Source organism: Zootoca vivipara, chromosome 7, assembly GCF_965207765.1.
Source record: "Zootoca vivipara chromosome 7, rZooViv2.hap1.1, whole genome shotgun sequence".
NCBI classification, from domain to species: domain Eukaryota; kingdom Metazoa; phylum Chordata; class Lepidosauria; order Squamata; family Lacertidae; genus Zootoca; species Zootoca vivipara.
In genome coordinates, this window is record NC_142590.1 from 58,930,455 (window position 1) to 58,938,616 (window position 8,162).

Here is an 8,162-nt window from a genome sequence, read left to right on the forward strand (position 1 = left end):
TTCCTTGGAAAAGAAGGTGGTATATAAATGTGATAAATAAAAATAAAAATAGTCCTACAGCATCTGAAAGGCACCAACTTTGTGTTCATGGGTCCAAGAAATTCTGTCACAAAAGAAGGAGTAAACGTGTTGCAGATAAATGGGAGAGAAATCCTCACTAACACCGCAATTTCCTCTCTAATAACAAAATCTCAGACTGAAAAAAGACCCCCAACTTTACTGGAGACAGTCAGCTTGCATTTGCAGGCTCTCAAAAGGATCCACTTTGAGAGCCACTTTTCTGCAGGTTTGGCTTTACTTTAAAAAGGTATGGAGTGTAGGGGGAAAGTGAGGTTTGCTAACAGATATGCAAAGGTGCACTTATCCCTGGAGGGTGAGGTTCTGGGTGGGTGGAACCAGGTAGAGAGATTCCATTCCCTATTGGTTAAGTTATTTAGGTAACTGGAACCCTCCTGATGCATAAGACAAATAAAGACTCACACTGATGGGCACCACCTTGAATGGGCAGACATTTAGTCCTATATCTGTGCTGCTTGTTGTATTGTTTTTAAAATACTTTTAACATGAGTTTATTGCTTTCTTTTTCATTTCTTTTTCAGTGCTCAATTGATTTCTCTTCCATTTTTCCTGCCTATCTGTATGAACAATATAACCTTGATTGAAATCTATTCTCTTCTATTTTTATTTTGCTTTTTTCAGAGCAACTTTTTTTAAAAAAAACAAAAGGTAATTTATATTATATTTTCTCTTCCTTTTTCTTTCTCTTGATTCGTTTTTTTGTTTTTTGTTTGTTTCTTTTTGTAATGGCTTAAAGTAAAAGCCGAGGTGCCACAGGCCTGGAACTATTCAAAACTGATCAAAATACAGGTGAGTTACTATACAGTACAATTATATTCTTTTGTTGTTGTTGTTGATGATGAATATCCTTTAATACAAACATTTGCTGATAGTTAAGGAAAGGACAGAGTAGGGAGCTATGTTACTGCAGAGACAGGACTAGAAAGGATACACTATGTCTCAAATCCTGTATATACTTAATTGGAAGTAAGCCCTGTTAAAAAGGAGAGGTGTATTTTCGAGTAAACATGTTGAAGCTGCAGAAAGTATAACAGGAAATTAGGGGCAGGAAGAAAAAGAATACGGAATGCAGAATGTCAAAACTGTTGCATTTTACCTTTAGGAATCTGTGCAGTCCCGTTTTAATTCAGAGAAGAACATGCTAATTTATTTTGTATATACACATTCCTTTATGGTGCTCATCTAGATGTACCCCAACAGCCAAATTCCAAATTTCATTGAAGGCAATGTACTGTGTCAAGCATCTGTGCATGTGTCCATTTTCTCCTTAATTTTCATTTTGGGTACACTCACAAAACCTTTACTGTAAAGAGACTTGGCCTGAATGACCCAGGATTTCACCCTTAAGAAAGATTTTCAGCACATTCCATATGTAGCTGGGATGGTGGCAGGAGGCAGGGAATCCCCCCCCCCTAAAGTGCCCAAGATTCTGTGAAGAGATAATGGCTATGAGAAAGTCAAAGCAGTATGAACTACAGCAGTATCAACTGACCACCAGTCTTGTTAATATTCTCTCCTTAAAAAGACCCAAGGTTTTAAATTCATATTTATTTGTCTAGGATTATAAAGTACCTTGAATTTCAACAGGGATAAATTGCTGTTTTCATTGATGTTGGAATGTAAGCAGAAAAAATAACTGGCAGAATGTCTTTATCTGTGTGGGGAGATCCTGACCCCCTCCCCTGCTCTCTTCCCCCAAGTGCTCATATGCTATTCCCACAGCATCATATAATGAAAAGGAAAGGAGGTTAAAGTTTTGGGGAATTGATCTTTCAGAAAGCTGCATAAAACCAAGAATGGTTTGAATAACCACTCTGGGCTCTTCAAAGCCAGCCACATGAATCAGGTTAGAATCAAAGAATCAATGAGTTGTAGAGTTGGAAAGGACCCCAAGGGTCATCTAGTCCAACCCCCTGGGGTGTAGGAATCTCAACTAAATAATACATGGCAGGTGGCCATCCAACCTCTGCTTAGAAATCTCCAAGAAAGGCAGTCCAATTTGTGCCGGAAGCACCTCAAAATGATAATTTAAAAAAGGTACAAAGATTTTCAAATGAAAAGCTTGGTATTCCAATGACTTGGCTTGATGTATAATGCATGGACCCTTTCAAGCATTCATTCCATTATATAAATGAATGGAGGGAGGTTGAGATTGCAGGTTGTAGGTTGAGGTTGTGGACTGCTAGCCCACCCCTTATATTCCCAAGAAGCCCATGTTCATAGGAACCTAAACATGTATTGGTTATATATATACATACACACACACACACACACACACACACACACACACACACACACACACCTAAGCATACATTCATTTTCTATGCTTGATGCATCAGCTGCAAAAATTGAGGGTATAGTTTACAAGTAGAATGCCTACACATGTTTGGGTATATGAATCATAGAATCGTAGAGTTGGAAGGGACCCCAAGGGTCTTCTAGTCTGACCCCGTGCAATGCAGGAATCTAAAGCATCCAAGCCAGATGGCTTAAAATCCTCCAGTGAAGGACAGTTTGCAACCACCAATGTCAAACATCTCTTTGATAGGAGCATATGCTTTTGTGTGAATGGTACCTTGAACACATAACAATTAGAGGTTGGGGTCAGGTAGCAAACACTGCTTTACCCCTCCATGCATTCATTTCTACAAGGAAATGGACAACCTTATGGGGCTTATTTTAGGGGGATGTCACAGGAGAAGCCTCTCATCAGGAGAATATGTATCTGTAGCACTGATTTCAGACACATGGAAATCACTGAAAGTTCAGCACATGAAATATTGTCCTCTCTGAGCACAGAAGACAGCTTTTGGGAAGAAAGCTGTCTTCCTTTCTTTGAGCATATGGTAGCTCTGCCTAATAAATTAGGATATAGCTTGCATTAATGTGCACAGGAAACACTGAAGATCATTCAGAGGACAGTATTTAAGTTCACTCAGACCTTTCCAATAGAATTTGATTTGAAATTTGGATGACAATGTATATAGTAATAGTTCTTTACCATCTCTTTTCAAAACTCTCTTGGAAACTATTGCTAGATTGTCTAACACAGCTCCGATTAAGGTCTATCAAACAGGTATGGTTTAGTACACTTGTTTAATGATCCTGCCAAAAGGAATTTTGGATGTCAGCTCCTTCTGTGGAATGTGCTTCATCACATCGCCACAACACCCATCATATTCTTTAGCCATTATCACTTTGGTAACCTGCAGTTTACTTATTAGGTAGTTATTGGCTGGGAGCATTCCTAATGTCCTCAGCTTGTTTTTTCCATTCTATTCAAGTTTCAAGCACCCTAAAGGCTTGGCACTGGAAAGGGTTAACGCTTTGGGAAGCAAGCTGAGAGTTTGGGGGCTGATCTCACCCAAGACCCGTAGAAACATGCCTAATGAAAATGCATTACAAAGAAGTCAGGTTTGCAGGGAGGAATTTCAGCAGACAGGTTCCTTTTGTTCTTAAGAAGTTCCCCAAAACCTCCAAACAAGTCTTAACATACCCAAGGGAGAGGACTTGCAAAAGCAGGTCTGTACATTAAAAGAAAAGCCTTCAAGCATTTTGAATACCTGTATCAGCACTTCTGTGGTTTAGTAACTCGGAATTTAGAATCTTTGCTCACTATCACAAGATCTCATTATCTCTGCAGGGGAATATTCACAAGACAATCTGTTTCTACCAAAGCTACTTTTCTAAACATTTTTGCAACTCAATCCTATCCAACTATACTCAGAATTATGTCTCGCTAGGGATGTACAGTATTTCTAAGTAAATGCCAAGTTTAATGATTTAAAAATTTAAGAAGGAACTCAGTATAGGGCTTAAATTGGCTTCATAGATCTTGGACCCATTTATTAGACACTACAATAAGGAACATTATTTGGAAACATTTAAAAAGAACCCAATCCTATACACATATACTTGGAAGTAAACGTGCATAGGGTGTGAAAGAAAGATGATGTTGATGCAATTTCCTTGAGGTTTAGGAAATATGAACTCTGTCCTATGCTCTATAGTACATTCGAGTTTGTTTTCTCTGCTTCTCAGCTTGACCTCTATGAAATGGTAGGAGCATCACATTTTTACATTTTTACTAGCTTGTGGATGTAAATTGGACGGCAATCCTATGGACTTAGGAGCAAATCCCATTAAATTCAGTGAGGCTCACCTCTAAGAAAACTGCTTTGAGGGTTGTTGTTTTTACAATCAAGTGGTATATCATTTTTATGAAATTAAACAAAAAAATATAGAGGACTGGACTGTTAAATCAATGATTGGGAATTATAAAAGGTTAGTTAAGGTATTCTTAGACATAAGGTTTTCTTTTTCCTCCTATGTAAATTAGAAATTATTATTTCTTTCTTCATGGTGATTTTTCTGACATTTATTTTAACTCGTTTTTTTCATGCACTTTTTTTGGTCCCACCCTTTCTTGGGCTTTTTTATTCTTTTATTTGTACTATTTGGAAAATCAATAAAGATGCACCTTTAGATGGAAGCTGCTATTCAACATCCGAGAGTGAATGTTAAATAAAAGTTTCCACAATTAAGTCAACAAGCTGCGAAATAAAGCAAGCTCGTCTTCCCACAAAGGATGAAAATGATGATTTGCTCTCTTTGAAATTCATTTGAATAGCGCCATTTTCGACTTCACTGTATGAATTACCCTTCTAAGTCTGTGAAAACTTTGAATGTTCCATTGTTCATGAATTTTCTTCCTTTGATTACTTTTCCCTGTAAGATCTTTGGGGTCATATCCACATTTTCTTCTGTATTTCCGCAGGGTGTAATAAAACAGCAGTTTTATCTCCAGTGGGTTCCTCAGGCACATCCACAAAACAAAACCAACCCGTGTCCCAGGTGTAACAAATTATCTGCCACAATAGCAGATTGTGAAAACAATAAAGTAGGTGTTGCTTTCAATCCATAACTATCCCAATACTTCTGTCCATATCACTATGTTTGCATAAGATTGTGTCACATGTCTTTTACATTGTACACTGAATTCTTGTGCAACATTTTGGTAGCTTGTTGAAAATACAGAAGTAACAGGATCCATTACATGCTAGACCCTTTAGGCAACTGATGTCCATGTGGATCCCTACCTATTGTGACTGAAAATGAGGTACAGTAGTGTGAAAACATAAACCACCTGAATTTACCCTAAGAGAGAAAAGATTCCAGGCAAGATTAGAAATAAACCATTAAGTTTTGCTGGGGGCTTGTTTATACTAAGTGTTATCTAACTATTTGCCTGCAGATGTTCATCCATTTCAAAAGTTGGTATTTCTGAATTATTATAAGTGTGAGGACAAATGCACAGATGTGAAGCATCTGATCCGCAAAACTAGACGACAAGTCCAACAAATGAATAATAACCTCAAGCTTTCCCAGAGATATTGTAATGATCTCTGCTGCAAAGATAGCATACGGATAATCCTTTAAGTGCTTCAAAATTTCTTGCCTGCTGATTGAGTTCATGACAAAAGGATAAATCTAAAGAGGATGAGGATACAGAGAAAAACAAATCCCCTTCAATGTCCCTGTGTGCTAAACAAAAAGATGCTGTACTGGAGGAATAGTTTGCAATGGGGCGGGGGGGGGGAGGGAGTATCCAAGCATAAAGTATATTAAGTAAACAATAAGGGGGCCTGATACAAATCTTCCCCAGCTTGCTGCCCTTCAGAAGCCTTGGGCAGGAATGTGCATTATCCATGATCACTGGCCAGGTTGATGGGAGTTTCCATCTAAAACACCTAGGGAGTGTCAGGTTGAGGGGGGAAGAGCTGTACAAATACTGCCTTTAATGTTGTTTCCTGTGTCTGCTACTGACTTTTTCTCATGACATGTTTGTTTGCACCAGTCACCAAGGGACACAAAGAAAGTTCCATGGATTCTGTTGTCCTTCATTCCACCGGAGTCTGTCTCATAACAAATCAGATTTCAGTGGAGTGAAGCACAAGAGGCATGGAGTTGAATCAGCTGAGCATTCACACTGATGCCAATGAGGAAGACTTTTTAGAGAAGAAAGAAACCTGGTTAGGTGAGCAGTCCCAGCAGAAACTGAGCATGCTGGGGGAAGTGGCAATGAAAAGAAGAGTGGCATAGAGCATTTTAATTGCCTGTTTGCACTTTGAATATATTTGGGGAAAACATTTTGAAAATCTACTGACATCCTGTGTATTTTTTTTAAGTAAAGTATAAAAGTTAGCAAGCTGGTTCCTTGAGACTTAAATACCTTATGCATTTTGTATTTGAACTTGTCGTCTTCTTGCAATTTGCATTCTGTGAGGGTTTTGTTTGCTTTTCAACTTCACTTTTCCAATTGGGAGGCAACCAAGCACCTTCATGCACTTGACTTTCCTTGCTTCAGCACTCTCAACTTTCTGGCAAAACTCTATTCAAATATGAGGGCCATTTATTTTGTAAAAAAACAAATGTAAATAAGCTTTACATTGGAGGGCATTTCAGATTTTTTCAAGTGGCGCACAAGATGTATAATTTTAAAGGTGTCAGTGTAAATTTTGCAAAGGTTAATGCAGTTAAACATTTTCGACATACACAAATGTCACATCTCCCACTAATCATTCAGCAAATGTAATTGCCTTTTCATAGCTTTCAACTCCCCGAGACACAAAGTGGGAAAACAAGGACAGGCAAATTTCAAACAGCACCAAATAATGCCTTTGCACTGTCAGCATCCATTATTTGCCCTGAAAGATTTTGTACTAAGTTCCAAAAATGTATAGGCCTGTATTCTTTTCTCCCACTTCCTGCCTAGTCTTAATTTTAGAGCAATTTTGAAAAAAACTCAAAAGGCTGCAGCTTTGTGACAATCCTTAGAAACCCAGACCTCAGCAAGAATTCTGTCATTCTGCAGACGCCCACTTTCAGTTTAATGTGAAGACGTTGGCACTCTTTTATTGAACCCATTGTCACATTGCAGCAGTCCAGCCTCACATATATTTGTGACAACTAAGCAGAATTACCAATCCTGAACATCCCTCAAAGGCAGTACCTCTGCAGGACCCCGACCCCCGCCTGCCCCAATGATATGAAAGCTCAAAATTAAATAGTCAAAGTTCTCAACCGCTAACTAGAATTAGGCTAGAGCTACACAAGACTTAGACACAGATGCCCAGTATGTACATTTGATCCCTGAAAGCCAAATTTGCCTAATCTAAAGTCAAGCTGGTTCTCACCCATCTAGGTGGGGGAAAGGAACTACTGTACCGGTATAGTCTGTGGTGTATTTGATTCTACAGTGAATCTCAATGGAGTACAGTCGCACACACATTAAAGCTGGTTTGCAGAGGGAAGCTGTGTATATGTGTGTGTTCCTGTATGTGTGTGTTCATAGAGATAATATTTCCACAATGCATTTGACATAAACCACCATGTTAAACTTACCACAATGAAATCAGTGGGGCTAACTTCTCAGTACTCATCTGAATGATCTGACATGAACTGCAATGTCACCTTACATCATGAAGCAATATTTATGCATTGATCTCTTTGAGTCCATCAAGCAACACTGGCCCTAATTGTAATGGTTTTAAAATGCTCAAAATTTCACTTAAAAAGAAAAAGAAGCAATTGATTTCTCTCTGTGTTTCACATATTTACCATTTGTATTCTGGAAAGGCAAAAATCATTGACAATCTGCTTTTAGAAGAGATCTTCTTGAAGCCCATACATCCCTCAGCAACCTCCCCTGCCACTTTGAAGACTTTACTTCTAGACACTTATGAGGGGGTGGCATATTGTTTGAGAATAGAGGTATCCTGAGAAAAATCATAGATTACAATCCACAAACAATTAAGCCACCATACTCAAGTCAGTCACCACAACACACTTCACTGTGCCTTACACTGTGAGAAAAGTTTAAGCATTATTTATTTAATTTTAAAATTTTTATACTGCTTCATATTTTTTAATAAAAATAAAAATCTCAAAGCGGTTTGCAGCATATTAAATCAATAAATCAATAGAATAATAGCTGGCCGATGTTCCTCCAGCCTCATGAGGAACCTTTTCAGTAGGGCTGGGTGAGTCTGGGCCTCGCCCCCTAGGCCAGGTGGAAAGGGCCT

The 8,162-nt window shown here is 38.5% G+C and overlaps 1 long non-coding RNA gene across 1 annotated transcript; it reads left to right on the forward strand.

Annotated features, from left to right (window-relative positions):
- Positions 1 to 479: 479 nt before the first annotated feature.
- Positions 480 to 7,492, forward strand: LOC148685100 (uncharacterized). Its single transcript, XR_015951112.1, has 2 exons — positions 480 to 4,978; positions 5,936 to 7,492. It is a non-coding gene; the product is annotated as an uncharacterized LOC148685100 (long non-coding RNA).
- Positions 7,493 to 8,162: the final 670 nt, after the last annotated feature.